General features: G+C 41.8%; 1 long non-coding RNA gene across 3 annotated transcripts in view; it reads right to left on the reverse strand.

Moving 5' to 3' along the window:
- LOC310698110 overlaps positions 1–19,311 on the reverse strand; it is an 81,038-nt gene extending 61,727 nt beyond the window's left edge. For 2 of the 3 annotated variants that reach the window (XR_014521321.1, XR_014521322.1), the window contains exons 1-2: positions 19,179–19,311; positions 17,606–17,954 (exon numbers count right to left, since the gene is read on the reverse strand). This is a non-coding gene — a long non-coding RNA (uncharacterized lncRNA). The remainder of the gene's footprint in view (positions 1–17,605; positions 17,955–19,178) is intronic. The other variant, XR_014521320.1, reaches the window with a different exon arrangement.
- Positions 19,312–19,842: the final 531 nt, after the last annotated feature.

Consider the following 19,842-nt stretch of genomic DNA (forward strand, 5'->3'; position numbering starts at 1 on the left):
TAGTATGAAGAGAAGTACTCCTTGAAGCAGCATAGACTTTGGAAGTCTTCGAGCTATTGCTATAAGTTCACAGCAGAGATCTTCACAATCAATATAGTTGTTTCCATTGTGCATCAAGTGCTTTTTTCCAAATTCATGTAGGCCTTAACTACATCTTCAGTAGATTTTATTTTTATTTTTTTGTAGCTGATGGAATCTCTCTTCAACAGAATGTATGGCTATGTATAATATAGCACAGTAGAAACCTATTGTCGCAAAGTTTGGTAGACTCCTTGCTCCTTTGCAATCTGACTACCATCTATAAAAAAAAAACTTACATATTTTGAGGTTGAATATATCACACTTCATGTGATACTATCTGCTGTGGTTCATGTTGTGTCTATAACTGTTGAAAATTATCACTGCAGTAGTTTAGGCCAGTTAGCAGGGTCCCTGTAATTCGAGTCAAGCACAATACAATCTTCCTTTGCAGACTTTGCAATATTTTCACTTTTCTTGACATCCTCCTTTTTCTCTCTGTGTTTTCTAGAAATATCTCCAATTTGTGAAACTTCTGTCTTAGAGTTTACATCATTGGTAGTAGGAGCACTACATTCAGCTCCCTCTATGTCAGTTTCAACAAAAGTATAGTTGTGCTGTTCTTCAATGGCTTTCTGTGTTCAAAGGCATTGCGGGAAGAACCCCTCTTGCTTTGCTTGCTCTTTAGCTTTTTCTGCCTTTCGTTTCCAGTACCGAGCTCCAGATAGTCTTTTTTAAAAAAATCAGCCATAGCTCATAGAAAAATAAATGCATTTTCTAAATAAGATTAAGATTTGACTGTAAGATTTAAAAGTAAGTGCATTTTCACTATATTGCACTGACCTCCAATCAGCTCTACAATTTATCTATTTGATACATACATTTAAAAAACAAGAACTCTGATTTATGATTTACTTGAAAAATGATAAAATCCTTCAAAATATAAAAGTAAAATATTATTGGAAATTTATAAGATATAACAAAAACTAATCTGAATAAAACTGTGCCCCTCAAAGATCAGCACTGTGCTCCTCTGATGTCTGCATCCTAGCTAGCCTGATGTTAGCATCACCCTGCTTACACCAAGGAAATAGCCATGTTGCCTGTGTGTTTTAGCACACACATACCACAAACTGCAACGCCTTCCTGCAAAAAGCATGTATTGTCTGCAGAGATATTCTGAAATGTGATCTTCTACATGCAACTAGGTGCTGGGGCTCACGCACTAAGATTTCTCTGCAGATAACCATACATAGTGTGCAGTTGTTACAGGACATGGGGCTAAAAGTGTGTCCCCACTCTGCAGAGCATTGACCCTTTTGGGTGGTGGCTCCAAGTCTGCAGAATGTGTATTTTACCCCAGCCTTATATTCTGCAGGATGAGGTGTTTAGAGCCTTTCTTCCCATGCCATTTCCCTAGTCTCCCCACTTCCTATGAGCTTCATAACTGAATGGGGTTTCCAACTCAATCCTAGTCTCCTACTCTTACCCCAAGCTGACTTTTTCCATAACAACAACCTCTCTTCTGTTAATAAGCTGTGCGATATTATGAGTTGCCTAGCAGGCTTATGGAGCTAAGTGGGCATTAGGATGTAAATCTGAAAAGAAAAGAAAAAATATATATAAACAGCAACAAGGAAAGATTTAGTGCCTTCTAAATCTTTGCTTTGAATCACCTCTGGCTTGTCAATGTCTTTCTTGAACTGATGCCCAGAAGTGAATACACCCAGCATCTTCACACATGGTTGTTTTGCACATCCATCCATTTAAACAAAGAAGCAATGCTCAACCTAGGTAATCAAGGAAGACAGTGTAATGAAAAAGCTGCTTTCAGCTGAGGAGGAGGAGGCGTGTCATAACCACATCCAACCATTTCAGAAGAGGCTGGAGCCATTTTTGGCAAACACACCCCTTTCCAGAAATTCTTTTTGAGATGATGCCAACACATGCATGTCTAAGAGCAAAGAGATGGAATGCGAAAGTCCAAAATTGTGATTGTCCCTAACATCGTCTTAGAAGCATAGAATTGTAGAATTGTAAGGAACAGTGAGGGTCCTCTAGTCCAGCTCCCTGCAATTGAGGGATATTTTGCCCAAATGTATTCAGATACATTTTTATGCCTTTTGACAGTAGCTCCTGGGAAGGCTATTATTTCAGCAGCCAAGAAAATCAGCTTGCTTTGTCACCATTTCAAAGAGTGATCTCACTCTGTAGGGTCCAAGAGGAAACACAACCTCTAGAGAAACTGTCAGGTGCAGTGGGGCAAACAGGGAAGAAGAAGGCAATAGCTGTAAATAACCAACTTTCACGCACCAAGAATAACTGGATCATCCTCACATCTTTTGCAGCCATTCTCCCCTCCCCTTAGCCTATTTTTGGCATGTGAGAGACCAACAATTCGTATCACCAAGTGCCTTTGGAATCAAATTAACAGCTCCAAGTCATTTTGTCTGGATATGTGTGAGCCCGCTTGCATGCGCATATGTGCACATTTATGTTTTTAATCCCCCCGCTGTCCCCCGCTCCCTAAAACACAAAAGTAGAGAAAATTTATCATGCAGATTATATATTCATCATGGAGGTACTCTCTGCCGCCTCAGTTCCACAATGTCAATTGTCACTCTCAATGCAGGAGATGAAATGATGCCATCTGTGAGAGGAAACTAATGCAGGGAAATGAGTCATAGCCAGCTCTGGTGAAATAGCATATTCAGTCTGGGGCTGCAGAGAAAATTACTCAGGCAGGGCAATCAGAAAGGTGGCACGCTAGCAAATTGGTTCTTAATTTATACACAGCCAGTGTCTTTTTAACGTAGAGGAGCATGTCACCTGACAGGCATGCTATGCGCATCTGCACTTTTTATGATAGTTTTATGATACCTGCTAAGCACACCTGCACTTCAATGGGGGGGGGTGTTCTGCCTGAGGGTGAACAGAGCAGGAGGGCCAAAAATGCCTTGGCAAAAGCAAGAGAGAGGGAGAGAGAGAGAGAGAATGCCACAAGTTGTTGGACAGGTTCAGACTGAATGTAAACAATTAACAGATCATTAAAAAAGACTTAGCAGTCTTTTGGATATCTTATCCTTTCAAAAAGATTTTGAGCCAGCCTGATCAAAGTGCAGCTTTATCAACTTAAAGGATCAAGGATGTCAGAGAGAGACAAGAGACTTCTCAAATGCCAATTCCCTTTATAGAATTTCCCCTTTTGCAAAATACAGCATTCAGTGATGCAGTTAGGTAAATTTAAACTGGAGGGGTAGATGGTAGGTGAGGATCTACCAGTAGATATCTGTGTGATTTGCAGTAGGTCACCACAAAAATGCCAACTCTCAATTCTTTAACAGCACTTTCCCTCCCCTCCCTCTCCCCCCAAAATAGTGTTTTCTCTTCTAAATTAGGCTATGGAGTCCAAGGACACCCCAATACATTCTGCTTGCTTAGGTGAAGAACAACATACTGCAGGGCCCCCAGTTCACATACAGTCATACCTTGGTTTTCGAACAGCTTAGTTCTTGAACATTTTGGCTTCTGAACGTCGCAAACCCAGAAGTGACTGTTCTGGTTTGCAAACTATTTTTGGAAGCCAAACATCTGACGGGGCTGACGGGGCTTCTGATTGCCAGCAGGAGCTTACTGCAGGTAATCAGAAGCCACGCTTTGGTTTCTGAATGTTTCGGAAGTTGAACGGACTTCCAGAACGGATTCTGTTCAACTTCCAAGGTATGATTGTATAGGATCTGTCTAGACAGGCAGTTTCCACTTGACCGCTTTAGTCTGTGGAACTGGCACTTTCACAAGTGCCACATAATTTTTGTTCCATGCTTGCAAGGAATTGTTCCTTCAGAGTGGCACCACCTAGCCTCTGGAACTTCCTGCTTATCAGTGTTAAGCAGGTGATTTCATTGTACTATTTCCAATGTCTGCTAAAACATTTGCTAGTTGTTGATAATAAATTGTCTACCCTACCATTCTTCCCAAATGTGCCTAGTGCAGCAAACACACAAGTGATACAATTCAACATCTACTGATATTAGGCAGGCAGCCTCACTGTACTGTTTCCAACACCTGCTAAAAACTTCCATTTAGGCATGGCTACCCAGCCATACAATTTTAGCATGTAATTCTTAATGTATATTTGTTTTAAAACAGTTGATTTTACTTACATTTATATAAAATTCATGTCAACTTGTTTTTAACAAGATTTTTATGGGTAAATGAAAAATGCCACACGCAAAAGCCTTGTTATCACCTCATTCACTTGTTAGAGTAAGCAAGGATCCGGAAAGAGGAACCTGAGATGCATTCCCTTGCAATCAACTAGATCGCTGTTCCAAGTAACTCTTCTTTCCTTTAACTAATTTGTTTTAATTAATTTCATTTCATTTCATTTAAAGATATATTATAAGCAGCCTCAAGAACTTTGATTAATAGGCAGGATATAAATATTCCAAATAAATAAAGAAGAAAAATATTGGGCTGGGCTCAGACCCAAGTTAGTTGCAGTTTGGTCCCATTTAATCAACAGAAAGTATAACTGCTCATATATATACCATACCCTCCAATATTTCTACAATGAAAATAGGAATATCCTAAGGAAAAGCAGGACATTCTGGGATCAAACCAGAAACTGGAATGGCTTCTGTAAATCCAGGACTGCCCCTGGAAAATAGGGACATTTGGAGGGTCTGATATATTCATGTCAATAGTTCAGACAATAACCTCTCAGAGCTGCTATAAGTAGCCAAAAAACTTTGTACCCTGTGGTTAGGGAAGGAACAAATTTTCTACACTTCTAAAGTGCTTTCAAGCTAGATCATAAAGCAGCTTGCCTCTACCGATTTTCAATCTCAGGTGCCTGCTAAATCCTTTCCTGTAACTTTCCAATTGATTGGCTTTTCTTCACAACAGAATTGCTGAGTGTTTGTTTCTTTTAAAGTACTTAAATTCTACTTAACAGCTCTTTCAAAAGCATCTCTCATTAAGTAGGTTCTCTGTACTATTCCCCCCAACCCCGCAGCATGGGCATATGCAGACCAAAGAATTTCCCTATTCTGGGGGTGTAGACTTTCCAATTTTGTGGGGTGGGGAGTGGAATGACCTATGCATGAGTGAAGAATCAGACACAATAGAGTCGTCGGCTCAACTTCCTGGTCATCCAATTACAGGTCATAAAGTAATTAATCTCATGAACCAAATAATTTAACTACAAAACAATCTCAGGTTGGCACAACAAAATAATAATAACCACACCACACATGGAGACAAAACTGTGGTTGTTTTCTTTGTTATAAGATCTGTGGTAATTATTTTAACCTCAATAAAATCATTCAGAAATAGATATAGATATAGATGGTATATGTAGTGTGTGTGTGTGTGTGTGTGTGTGTGTGTGTGTGTAGGATTTGACCTACACAACCTTATACCCTGTTGTTGTTTAGTCGTTTAGTCGTGTCCGACTCTTTGTGACCCCATGGACCAGAGCACACCAGGCACTCCTGTCTTCCACTGCCTCCCGCAGTTTGGTCAGACTCATGTTTGTAGCTTCGAGAACACTATCCAACCATCTTGTCCTCTGTTGTCCCCTTCTCCTTATGCCCTCCATCTTTCCCAACATCAGGGTCTTTTCCAGGGAGTCTTCTCTTCTCATGAGATGGCCAAAGTATTGGAGCCTCAGCTTCAGGATCTGTCCTTCCAGTGAGCACTCAGGGCTCATTTCCTGAAGAATGGATATGTTTGATCTTCTTGCAGTCCATGGGACTCTCAAGAGTCTCCTCCAGCACCATAATTCAAAAGCATCAATTCTTCGGCGATCAGCCTTCTTTATGGTCCAGCTCTCACTTATACCCTAATAAAAGCAATTATTACAAGCCCAACAGACACTGTTGTTGTTTTTCATGGTGACTAACACACACACACACCTGTGACAAAATGGTTACTGTCCCTGTAAAATATGTTGGAGATTTTATTTATATATATTTAGGAGGCTTTTTGACTTTCTTGATTCAGTCTTGGGACCAGCTGGGGTCTTGCAAACTATGCTCGAAATAGAATGGATTAAGGACTAAGCCATTTCGGGTTTCCAGTGTCGTCACGAGTCAGTAGTGGTCATTCCTTGCTGCCCTCCACAGGCAGTGAGGAGGTTCAGGCAAGGAAAAGCCAGGATTCATGAGGCAAAAATCCTGGCAATGTTACCCAGTGTGGTCAGGGGAGCTCAGTGCATCCCACTGTGCCTCTCAAGCCTGCCAACTTGAAAGGCAGAACAAGTGCGACCTGGGAGTGTGTCCCTGCCATAGACAAGCCCCCATCTCCAGCATGATTTGTCATTGATTCCTCTATAACTCAGACAATTGGCATTAATCAAGAGGCGCTCCTGGACCAACATATGCTAATGGGCTGCAATCAGTCAGCTGCCAAAAGGACTGGGGTTGGCTCTTTGAAACTTAAGTATAACACAACATAGGGCCACATATCCTCCCCAACCCATCTTAAAGAGGCAAACCATGGTCTCATATTTCCCAAACGTGATTACAGTAAGGCCATAACTTATGCACATTTAACTTGTGAACATTCAGCTTTATGCATATGACAAAAATAAAAATAAAAGGGGGAGACGGAAAGGGGATAAATCGAATTTTGCAATTCTATATTGTGGTGCACTGAAGGGCACTAGCTTAATCTACTGATTGTCTGCCTGACAGGCAGACACAGAACCTCCATTAAGGGGGGGCGGGGAGTGGCAGCGCTTGTCCAGCATACAGCAGTGCATATTAAATTTTGGTTTAGTATAATGTGTCTTTTGAATGAAGTCTATTATGCAGGCTAAATGTCATGCCAAGTAGTGGTTGGATTGCACCCACAGGTCCCTAGCAGGTCTGTGGAGTCATAAATGGCATCTATGGCACCGTGCCGTACTATGCCTTCATGAATGCCAAATGTTTTGCAAATTCTACACTGTGCACTTAACTCCAGACAAAAATAACTGTCAACAGATTTCCACACAAGGTTATGGTCAGCAGGGGAAGCCTACAGGAAGCTCAAGAGCAAAACCTGAGCATTACAGCAGTCTCCCCACTTGTGATTTCTAGCAACTGTCATTCAGAGGCTTCCAATACCTACTCTACAGATATGTGTTGTCCTTCTACTTTCTTCCTTGGGCTGAGCTGCCCCATACATTTAAAAGCACATCCAATGCACATTCAAAGCACATGATGTCCACCAAAGAACCTTAGAAATGTAGTCCGAGAACTGTATCTATGTGAGGGAGAAACAACAGCTTTTGGTATTCTTTGGGGGAAACGAATGTGCTTTAAAGGCACATTGGATGTGCTTTTAAACATATGGTGTGGATCTGCTGCAGGTATTCCTGAGATGCTCAGTTTACCTATAACAGGGATAGGGATCCTTAATCCCCCAAATGACACATTCCTTCATGAGTAAGATTCTGGAGGCTGAATTCTAGTGGTGGCCAGGGACAGTGGCCAAAAAGGTGGAGCAATGGGTGCAACCCTGACCTTTGTACAGTAGGTTTCCTTTCAGCCACACAAAAGTCAGAAGGTTCTGTGAATGCACACACAGCCTCTTCATCCAAAGAAGCAATTTGGATATCACAGTTCAGGGACACGTTCTTCTACCCAGGTAAACATGCTTAGCATTCGGAATAAAGCAACAGCCCTTTCAATAAGTTACCTGAACTGGGGAGTAGTGGGGAGAAGCAGCCTATTCCTCTTTTGCTGATTCTTCATTAAATACCTTTGGTAGATTGTTTTATCAGGCTTTACTTCCTTCTGAGTTCTCCAAGTTCGGTTAACCTTTGTTTGTCTGTGCTAGTATTAACTGCTCCATATTGACCACATGTAAATGGCTTTGTCTGTCAAGAGTATTATACCATCAGTGTTCTTTATTCTTTCAACCAGTAGTTTTACCACACTATTTATTTCTGCATGCCACTGCAATATATGTACCAAACTGGTACTGAGGTTCTGAGGTTCCTCACCCCTAACTTATAGCATTCATACTGAGCTTGTGAGTCGTCTCCCCAAAATAAAATCATTTGCTCTCAAACGGACCTTTCGTACAATCTTCTGCTACTATCCTTTTTACAAATCCTGCTTTGCTGCTATTCAGGTTTTGTTTTCTTTTTCTGTCCCTACCTAAGCTTTGGTTTCAGTCCTTTTTTTCTAACAGATGGTTGCTGCTGTTAAGCAGATAAATTATAGCCTTGAACAAAGAGCGAAGCGGTGGATTACTGTCAGGGGAAGGAACTGAATCCTTTCAACAAAGAGTTATATCAAATTCACATTTGTACCTAAAAAATGAAAGATAGAATCCAAAGGCCAGAGAGCTCCACATCCAAAAGCCCCAATATTGTAGTCTCATCTCATGGCTGTACCTTTGCCATCCTCATATTTGCAGTGTATTTGCTAAGTAATGGATTATTTCCAAACAGAATATTGCTTGGCAGCAATGGAAGCTAAAAGCATTTATTGCCTTATTTCTGGGTACAGCAGCAGCCAGCTACACAAATAGAGGGAAGCAAAGCAGAGGCTTTCCTTCTGAGCGAATCTGGAAATTATGGCAACTGATAATTAGGCTTTGCATAGACCCAGCAGACACACACACAGAGAAACCAAGAAAAAAACACACAATCCTTTTATCTGGATCACAGTAGTCCACACCAGATTTTAATGAAAGCAAAATATAGGGGGAAGTAGATCAAGTTAAAAGACCAAACAAATTCCCACTGTTTCATGTGTCAGGTCAATGAGAGCCAGCTTACATTTAATAGAAATCTGCATCTAAAATATTAGTAATGGCAAGCCACTAGGTTCCTAAGGCAGCTCAGCAATCATAAAACAAAGCAACATGATAAACATGTTGAAACAGCAACTTCATAAAAACAAAACAAGTGACAGCCAAGAAGCTGAACATCACCAGGTTGGGCATTAGGGTCACAAAATTATCTATTACCCCAAATTCCCCATGAAACAGTTCCATTCTATGTGGCAGCACTTAAAAGGCCCTATCTACACAGCCAGCCAAGACTCATCACATTATGACCAAGGAAGTTCATATATAACAAGGGTGGGCTACTGGGTCTGACCAGTGAGCCATATTCTTATCTTTCCTAACCACTGTGGGCCAAGTTCATCAGGTGAGTAGGGCTACCGACCTGTCAGCCACCTGTTGACACAGCACTAGGAAGTCCAAATGCACCTCTGATTGCCTGGGCTTCATCGTGCAGGGCTCTTTGAAAGCGGCTTTAAAGAACCCTGTGCTGTTCTTTGAAGTTTCTTTTGGTACAGCCCACATGTGATATCATGTCAACAGGTGATTGACAGGTGGGCATGACTTGGCCAAAATGGCCTGCCAGACTGAATGGGGAGGCCTGGCTCACCTAATTAGGCTCAGGGCCTGGAGGTTTCCTATCCAGGTATATAGCTAGATAGTTACTGGTCCTTAAGGTGTCCTGGCCACAGACAATTTGGAGCATTTAAAGTTCAAAACCAGCACTTGAAATTGGCCAAAGAAACAAACCAGAAGTAAGGTGGCATATCACTAGAGTAACATACAGAGAAATGTTATTGCATTGCTTGATCCTATGAATTCAAGGAAGGTGGAACACCTTAGTCAGCTTGGTCCTTGCAGAAGAGGATGGTCCATTAGGGCAAAGGGGGCCCTGACTCGCCATTTTCAGTCTGTCCTCAGTCAGCCCCCAGTTACCTGCCATCTTTTTTAATAGTCTGCCAGTGGGTGGCACAGCTAGTCAGTTTCTTCCTCCTTAGTCTCAGTGTTGCCAACTGTTGAAGTCAACAGGTATGAGGATGGGGACAAAGCTAAAAATAGTTGGCTCTACCTGCCATTTGCTCTGCCTCCACAGTCTTCCTACAGTCTCAGTGGCCTCGGAGCACGGGGAGGGGGGTTGTTTCTAGGATCATGCTAGTTTTTCAGTTGTAACCTCAACATATCATGCATATAACTCAGTTGGTAGAGCCTGAGACTCTTAATCTCAAGTCTGTGGGTTCAAGCCACACGTTGGACAAAAGCATACCCTCCAACATTTCTCTGATAAAAATAGGGAAGCGTGACATTCTGGACTCAAATCAGAAACTGGGGTGGCTTCTGCAAATCCAGGACTGTCCCTGGAAAATAGGGACCCTTGGAAGGTCTGCTAAATGTTCCTGCACTGCAGGGGGTTGGATTAGATGATCTTCGTGGTCCCTTCCAACTTTATGATTCTTTGATGACCTGTGATGACCTTGTAATGTAGCACCTGATAGCTTCTGCTCCAAAGAAACAAAGCCAAACAAAACAGCAACTACACATATCTTGAAACAGTCACTAGCTTCTCCAGTTCCAATTTGGAATGCTGTATATGAATGTTGCCACCCACCCCCAGACTTCCTCTTCAAGGATGAGTAAATGCATGAAAATGGGCTACTAACAACATGGAAAAATCACTTCCGTAAATTCAACCTCTTAAGGATGCTCATGGCCAGCTTTAGTAGATGCAGCTCAACTCACCCATAAAATTCTCACTGTTCCATGTGAATAAATCATTCATTACAATTCTCAAATCGCCTGAAAAGCAGTGATGTGGGTTTCAGGGCAGGTGGGACTCCTATGCAAATTAGGACAATTTGTATAGGGCAATTTGCAGCAGGAAAAAAAACAGAAATCAGTTTGCATCAGAAAAATTCCTGATACCCCAGAGAGTGATCAAAGTCATCAAGCTTACTTTACTTGTGTTTATTAAGCACAGCTAAAAACTTTGAAACTGCCAAATTTGCCATCCATTCATTGTTACTAATGAATTTATGAAACATTTTTCCTGTAGAAAAACAAATCACTGGAAAATTTTCTGCACCACATAGCTGCTGAATAGGAGGATAAAAAACACAGTGAATAAATAAATCACAGCCATAAGCAGTTCTAGCGAGCTTAAAAGAAAATCAAGAGCACTCGTGTATCTTTCCAACTTCAGCAATAAGTTCTAGGTATCTTTCCATCACAGATACACGCACATACTTTAGTTCCAGAAAGGAAACCTAACACTCCCCCCCACCTCACCTGACTTTTTGATTGTCCTCGAAGTTGGAAAGCTACTAAACCAATATACATTTTCAATAAGTCAATCCTCAACTGGCACAGAGACATCTCAGGTTTTACACTCCCAAGGCTGATGTCACAGCTGTTTCTTTCATTTTCACAGATCTGCAATAACTTTGGAAACATTTGCTTGTTTGCCATTTGGAATTAAAAATAAATAAAGCACCAGATATTGCTACAACCTTAATTCAAGGCTCCCTTTGTGGCCTGTGTGTGTGTGTGTGTTTTTTTTTTTGTGTGTGTGTGTGTGTGTAAATACAGCATGCAACAATTCATCCACACCCCAAATTATTAAAGCCTCTCATCTTCGTTGTGACTAGGGATGGGCAAATCTGTCAGCTATGATTTCTCTCCATTTTCTCATTTTTACAGACTTCAGTTCTGTTCTTCACATTTCCATATCAGTTTCCTAATTTCTTTCTTTAAAATCCTTCTGGAAATTTATCAGCATATTAGTGTGAATTTCTCCTCATATACCTATTTGCATACAATTCTTCGTAATATGCAAAAAACCCCTAAAAATATAAAAATCTGATGCACTTTTCCATAAACAAAATGCATTTTTGTATGTTATTGTCATTCATACATGCATTTTTATAGATGTTTTAGAAAGCATAAATTGGGTAGATTTGCCTTTAAATGCAAAGTGGCATGAGTTTCTCTACCATCCCTGCTTCTGACTCTATTACATTTAAGTAATCCCTTCCTGTTCCCACTCCATTTCACACCAATCCAATGATACATCTTGGGGTATTATTGGAATGGGAGACAAAGGATGAGGAAGTGAAATCCTCAGCGATACATTGGTCAATAGATATTGTTTAAAATATAGATATGGAAGCATGGGAATGATTGTAGAATACAGATATAAAATTCACAGCATGCTATGGTGTAAAAGAAAACTATATGAAAATGTTATATCGATGGTATCTAACACAAAGTAAATTGGCAAAAATGTGTAAATCAAAATCAAACAAGTGTTGGAAATGGAAAGAGAAAGAAGGTACTTTTAATGATATGTGGTGGTTTTGTAGCAAGGTTAAAGCTTACTGGGAAATGATATATAATGAATTGAAAAAGATGTTTAAAATAATATTTGTACAAAAACAAACAAACCAGAAGCTTTCCTTTTTGTAATTATTGGGGCAGAGAACTATCCAAACTGTATATAAATTTATTCATATATGTGACTGCAATGGCAAGCATTTTATTTGCCCAAAAATGGAAATAAGAAGTCCTGACGAAAGAAGAATGGATACAAAAAAATTTGGAATATGCAGAAATGACAAAACTTACTGGAAAAATAAGAAATCAAGATAACATTTTTTTATAAAAGAATGGAAATGGTTTATTGAATATTTACAAACAAACCATAAACAGATAAGAACATTGGCAGGATTATTGTCATAACCTGCAGTTTTATAAGAGTATATATTAAAAGAAGATGAATAAATGAATAAATTAAGTTAATCTGGAATATGCAGGAAACATTAAAAAAAATTTTTAAAGGAACCACAGAAAGAGGGGGAAGGAAGTCAAGTTTCGAAATTTTTAAATGATTGTGAAACTACTGAAATGCATATAACCGAAAATCATAACAAAATTTTAAAAGAAAAGAAAAGATATGATACAACTTGTGGGCTTCCTATAGGCATCTGATTGGCCACTGAAAAAACTGGATGCTGGAGTAATAAGGTCTTTGGCCTGATCCAGTAAAGCTCTTCTTACAATCTTATGCCTTTAGTGCAAATCCAGTCCACTGCACTTAAAAAATAGTAATGTTCTGATTAAAACACACCAGAGTACAATAATATTATGACTAACAATCATAGTTTATGACAGAGTGAATGTAATTAAATTCAGCATTATCACCCAGCCTACAACCTTTAGAACTGTATTAAATAGCTATCACTTTCCTGCCCATTCATTTCCTGTTCCAGAGTTTTACTGCATCATTAAAACTAAGTTATATAATACAGCATCAGCAATGTGTGGCACAAAAATAAAACTGATGGAATCCTTATACGGCTGGGCCAGATAGCAACTCTTCTTTCAAAGCCCATAGGAGCATTTTGCCCCAGAGGATTATAGAACTATGCACACGGCTGACCTCAATCGAAAAGCAAGGCACACTGTGCAACTCATAACAAAACGACAAACCTGGGCTTCTATTTTTGCTTTCAGAACACTCTAGGATAGTTTCCTTCTATACAACTCCTAATGGTTCCTGCTTCGTTCTATTGCTACTACTGTACAGTCAAAAGAGCACCACTGTGTTAACCTTCTGTAGTGAAGGTGATCTGATCATCACAGCCAGGTCAATGCTATGGGAAGGTCTAACCAAATTTGAAATAGTCATAGCAACTGAAAACCATAGCAGCAGATATTGCAAGCCAGCAAAAAACATGGACCCCTCCAGATTCGCCAACATGTCAATGACAGGATTTTTACCGAACCCTCAATACATCATTTCACTTTAGTAGTTGTTCTGCAATGCTTCCCCAATGTCAGTGCATCATTGCCATCTGGAGGAATACTGTTGTTGCTGGAATCTGTCTGTCTCGGGAGACAATGGAGTGCGTCTCTGGGGGTGAAGACAAACCACTGCATTAGCAGCACTGAAATGACTTCCCTGGAGTGCAAGCCTGGGCAGTGTGTAGGGAGGTCCTGAGCTGCCCAGATGACCAAGATCCCACTCTCAGCCTCGCTGATGTGGTCCAAAGGAAAGCAGAGCAAACCATTTGGCTGCAGGAGTTGCCAGAAGAAGGTGTAGAAGGTGCCATCCAATCATCTTAGGGACTCCCCTCTGGACTGTGCAGGGTTTAGCCTTTTCTTCTCCTGAAGATGTCCATTAAGGCAGAGGAGGTTTAGGATCAGAGTTGTCTTCTTCCTAGATTGTCTTCCTGCCTAGGTTGATGAGCCTCATCTGCCCCTCACTTGCTCCAAACTGCCTTCTGAATCATTGGTCTTGTCTGCTCACATGTAGGGGAAGTCCCTAACTCACCAAAGATTTGAGACACATTGGCTACTCTCACCTGGTTTAGCCAGCCAATCAAAACCCTTTCCTGGGGTGTTGCCAGTGTCACATGGTGACAGCTTCTAGGAGCCCCAGCTGTGAGCTAAGTGCAGAGTGGAGACCAAAGGTAGGAAACATGTCCCCCACCAGAGTTACTATCCCTTCCCTGACACCGAAGACAGCAACCCGGTTATCCAATCACAATGCCAGGCAACAACTATTAACCTGCCTGGCAACAAGAGGCCTGCCCCGGTGGCCCACACCGCAACATGTGCTCTCATTTATTGGAGAACACGCTTTGTAGAGTTGGAAGGGATGCCAAAAGTCATCTACAGTGGTGCCCCGCAAGACGAATGCCTCGCAAGACAAAAAAACTCGCTACACGAAAGGGTTTTGTGGTTTTTGAGCTACTTCGCAAGATGAATTTCCCTATGGGGTTGCTTTGCAAGACGAAAACGTCTTGTGTTTTTTGCAAGTTTGTTTCCTTTTTCTTAACACCGTTAATACAGTTGCGACTTGACTTCGAGGAGCAACTCATAGAACGCGGTGTGGTAGCCTTTTTTGAGGTTTTTGGTGATTTTTGAAGCTTTTCCAAAACTTTTCCGACACCGTGCTTCGCAAGACGAAAAATTCGCTAGATGAAAAAACTCGCGGAACGAATTAATTTTGTCTTGCGAGGCACCACTGTAGTTCAACCCTCTACAATGAAGGAATCACAGCTAAAGAATCCCTAACAGATGGCTATCCAACATATGTTTAACAACCTCCAATGAAGGAGAGTCCACCATCTTCCAAGGCAAGGCATTCCAATGTCAAACAGGCCAACAGTACCTTCTGTTGCACCTGAGAAAGGTCTTAATAAATATCTCCGCAAAATCCACAATGTGCAAGAGACTGTTTGTGCTTCCTGCTCAGTTTCTGTTTGCTCTAGTTTGGCTACCCCTGCACTTAACATGCCCCTTAAATATGCCCACATTTCTTTGTATTCAAGGATTAGACACCCATCCACTTTTCCATTTTGAGGTGCAAATAGCTTGTCTCTGTGCAGCAGTGGCTGGTGTAGGTGTCTTTTTCTTTCCCCCAGGGCCATGCCTACACCATTTTGTTTCCCTGTCTCTTTTTCTGTTCTTTTCGATGTGGCAGCCATTTTGTGTTTTGCCACACACACACTCCCCACAGCAGACATTTTGTGGCAAGCACCCATGACACTCACAAAATTCCAAACATGCCCCCAGCCTCTAAAAAGATTAGCAATCTCTCACCTTCAGTGCAAATGAACTGCCAATAGTGGATATTGACCACTCTTCTTCCATCGATTCCATGTTTCATTGACTGCATGGGAAGGTTTGGAATGCAAAATACTTTTGCTCTATTCAGTTCTATAATAGGAAATCATTCTGAAAAGCAACAAACTTAACTGGAAAGCTCTAGGTGCCAGCCCTACCAGCCATTGTTGATCAGCAGTTAAACTTGGGAATGATCAACAGTTATTTTAACTTGCCTAGAATGACCATATTTTACATTGTACCACTCTTAAAATGAAAATGTACAGTTTGCATATTATTTTCAGTTAATGCTGGAACAATCTATCGTTTCTGAAAGGCACAAAAGCAAAGGCTTCATAGTGAAAAATATGCAAAGAGATTGTGGTGGAAAGTCGAGAGATAAGCTAATATTTTTCCTCCTCTCTCTTCAGAGCAGCAAATAATTTGCACCATACAGCAACTTAAGTAACAGACAGGAATGGTAAAAATAAATAAATATGAATGTTAAGTCAACAGATGCATTATTATGCAGACATTTATGAACCATTAAGGGCACCCACATGAAAAGAAATGCCTCTCTGTTCACTAGAGATAACTAGTTCAGGCTCCATTGTCAATACTTTTAGTACAAGGGGGACAGAAAGAAATGCTTTAGATGCCAACAGAATGGCCTGTGCTTTTCTCTCCATATATCATGAAATGCCAAACAATTAGAAGCATCAATTGCTGACAGATTCTGCCATTAAGAGTCAGTGTGGTATAACTGAGTGTTGAGCGAGCACAGCCCATCCATTAGGCAAAGTGAAGCCCATTGCTTCAAGCGGCAGATCCTGCCCCTGCCATTGTGCTGCCAGCCACCCTGGAGCATCACCCATGCCAACAACACAGCCCCATTGCCCTTGCTGCTGCTAATGCAGCATGGTAGCAGCATGGGCGCAGTGGCGGAGGAAGAGTGTGGGGGGAGCGCACCACCCCCGGCAGCACAATCCTGGTGGGGTGCTATCGTGGCTGCGCCCCTGCCTGCGCTAGGTGCCATGCCCCTGCAGGCAGCCGTCCACACCCCCAGAACGCAAGCCACGACCCTGCGGGTGGCGCACCACGACCCCGGGACACGCACCAGCCCCACCCCCGCCTGCTCTCTGACACTGCAGGGGCACAGCTGCAGGTGAGAGTACAATTGTGATGAAGGGGCATGATGTGTCGCGCAGCAGTAAATTAATCAACACAGAGTCTTCTTCATAAACAGAATGAAACTTTACTGAAGACAATAAACTTGTTCATAAACAGCATAGGCGAAGAGCATACACAGAGTGCTCATAATAGCTAGCTGACTCTTCACAGAGGCACAGATCTGAGTTTCTGATTAACGGGAGTCCTGGAGCCACTCTGTCTGCAACAACACAACATACTGGCTGAGATACACACACAGTACTGACAGACACTGACTGAGGCCCATAGAGATGCTGGCTGCTTTTATAGGGAACTCAAGATGAGTCACGAGTCACAGTGACACAGCATTTTACTGCTAACAGTTAGGCTTGAAAGATTTGTGTAGGCCTCATAGGCTGCACTGCCTAGGCCTTGCCTGCTTCTGCTCTCAAGAACCTTTGACTCATGACATAATGGTGGGGTTGGGAGGGGGGCAGAGGTACCCAGATTTGCAAGGGGGTGAGGGTAGCACTGGGGCATTTTGCCTACTGTGGCAAAACTTCTTGGACCAGCCCTGGTGTTGAGATATGACCTAGGAGGTCAGGATTACAGTGGTGCCTTAGCGGCTTTAAGAAAAAGGAAACAAACTCGCAAGAACTTGCAAGACGTTTCGTCTTGCGAAGCAAGCCCATAGGGAAATTCGTCATGCGGAACGACTCAAAAAACGGAAAACTCTTTTGTCTTGCACATTTTTCGTCTTGCGAGGCATTCGTCTTGCGAGGTACCACTGTAGAATGCATGAAGCTCACTGGGTAACCTTGTGAGGGCTAACTTTGAAGGTGAGAGCCATGTACATGAGCTTGAGCTCACTGGAGGGAAAGGTGATATATAAATGCAATAAATACATTTCTTGTATGTCCCCCCCCCCCGCACAGAACACAAATGGAGAGCACATTTTTGCACTTCTGCAATCCCTTGATATGCTCAAGCATTTTTTTCTCCTCGCCCCAACCCCTATTAACACATATCACAATTCCATCAGGAGACTGACCTTTCCTGGGATTGGTAGTGCAAATTCCAATTTCCTGTTCAGGAATACTCTGCTGTTTTGCACACATCTGTCCAATTATTTAGAAACTTTTCACTTCTTTACAGGGTGCATGTTTTAAGTTCAGGAAAGAGGCAGCTCTGGAAACAGCCGCCGCCTGACACCGGGAATAGAGTCAAGAAACTTTACTGAATAATGAAAATGAAATACACCAAGGACATAATCCACTGGGAGGCTATCCAATACAAACCTATTTGAAACTAACGGATGCTGTTCGCTGCTCTTGTACACAGTTCCCATTTACTTCATAGGGCTTGCACATCAGAAAATCTCAGTGGACAGCTCCCTGACTCTACAATAGAGATAATAGTTCATTGGTGCAGTATTGCTGGCATGCCTATTGTAGAGATGAGCCCAAAATATAGTAGGGGTCACATTTCACAAAACAAAAACACTTCCTGCAAAAGGCACTCCACATTCTGGCAATAATTGTGAGGACCTGGGAATGGAGTGAAATGTTTCTCCCATTCAGAGTGCAAACAAGAAGCTTGCCCTCTATTTAATTTGGCTTCATGCTGCTAGCACCAAGCCAAATATGACTGATTACATAATGCTGTGATCTCAACATGATAGCTACATGATCCTTCAGTGGCTAGCAAGAAATCCCTTTTTTTGTTTTGGAAATGATTTGAGATCCAGAGGGTGGCAACACAAGAATGGGCCTTTTCTGAGGTTGCTCCCCATTTGAGGAATGTTTTCTCCAGGGAGGCTGGCCAGGTGCCTTCATTGAGTATCTTTAGTTGCCAGGTGAAAATATTCCTTTTTGGCTGCTATTCATTCTATGGCCTTTTAAAGTGTTTGGGGAGTATTTGTCTTTTTTCCAATGTACTATTATATACAGTGGTACCTCGGGTTACATAAACTTCAGGTTACATACGCTTCAGATTACAGACTCCGCTAACCCAGAAATAGTACCTCAGATTAAGAACTTTGCTTCAGGATAAGAACAGAAATCAGGCTCCGGCGGTGTGGCAGCAGTGGGAGGCCCCATTAGCTAAAGTGGTGCTTCAGGTTAAGCCCAGTTTCAGGTTAAGTACAGACCTCCGGAACGAATTAAGTACTTAACCCAAGGTACCACTGTATTTTGTGTTTTATGTTGTAAACTGTCCTATGGTCTCTTGGTGAAGGGCAGTATAGAAAATTAATAAATTCTACCACTACTAATATTTAGAGTAGCTTTCCCCAACCTGGTGCCCTCTAGATGTTTCGGCCTACAACTCCTTTAACGTATCTAGGCCATAGCTGTCAACGTTTCCCTTTTTTTAAGGGAAATTCCCTTATTCCGAATAGGATTCCTCGCAAGACAAGGGAAAAGTTGACAGCTATGATCTAGGCTACACCAGTAACAAGAGCAATAGCTGGTTTTGATTTCTGTTATGCAGCTTTTAGTCTGGCATCCATCTTGGAACCACTCCCAAGAACATAGGCCTCGAGCACACTCAGTTCCAACTTTTTCTCAAAAAACAATTGTTGCCTTTTGGCAATTGATGGCAAACATACAAACATACAGTTGTACCTTGGAAGCTGAACAGAATCCATTCCGGAAGTCCATTTGACTTCCAAAATGTCCAGAAACCAAAGCACAGCTTCTGATTGGCTGCAGAAGCCCCATCAGATGTTTGGGTTCCAAAGAACATTTGCAAACCGGAACACTCACTTCTGGGTTTACAGCGTTCAGGAGCCAAAATGTCCAGGTACCAAGGCGTTTGGGAACTGTATATTTCCTTAACCCTTGCCACCACAGGCTGGGGCTGATGGGAACTGCAGTCCAAGACATCTGGAGGGCTCCTGGTTGGGGAAAGCTACTCTAAATTAATACATACAAAATGGAGCAGAGTCAGAAGTTTCAGAAGTTATGCAAACCATCAGATCCAATGGATATGACAGGCATTAGGAGTAGTGAAGAGTGGCCAACTTCCATTCAAGTTGCCTTCATCCTGTGCCAAAGTGAGGAAATTCATCAAGGGAAGCTTTTCCTGGCAAAAAGAAATGGAGAAAGAAACGTAGCATCGTGCTACTGTTAAAAGCATGGGAGCAGGGCCAGTAAAAGGGAGCTGGCAACTCTACACAGAACGCCCAACCTCCCTTCCCAAGGATTAAAATGAGAATCATACTCCCTTTGATTGTAAGAACAAGCAGGATATTAGTCAAACGACGGTTTGAACATACCAGTTGGTGAA

This window comes from Podarcis liolepis (genome assembly GCF_965112155.1).
Source record: "Podarcis liolepis genome assembly, chromosome: Z".
Lineage (NCBI taxonomy): Eukaryota > Metazoa > Chordata > Lepidosauria > Squamata > Lacertidae > Podarcis > Podarcis liolepis.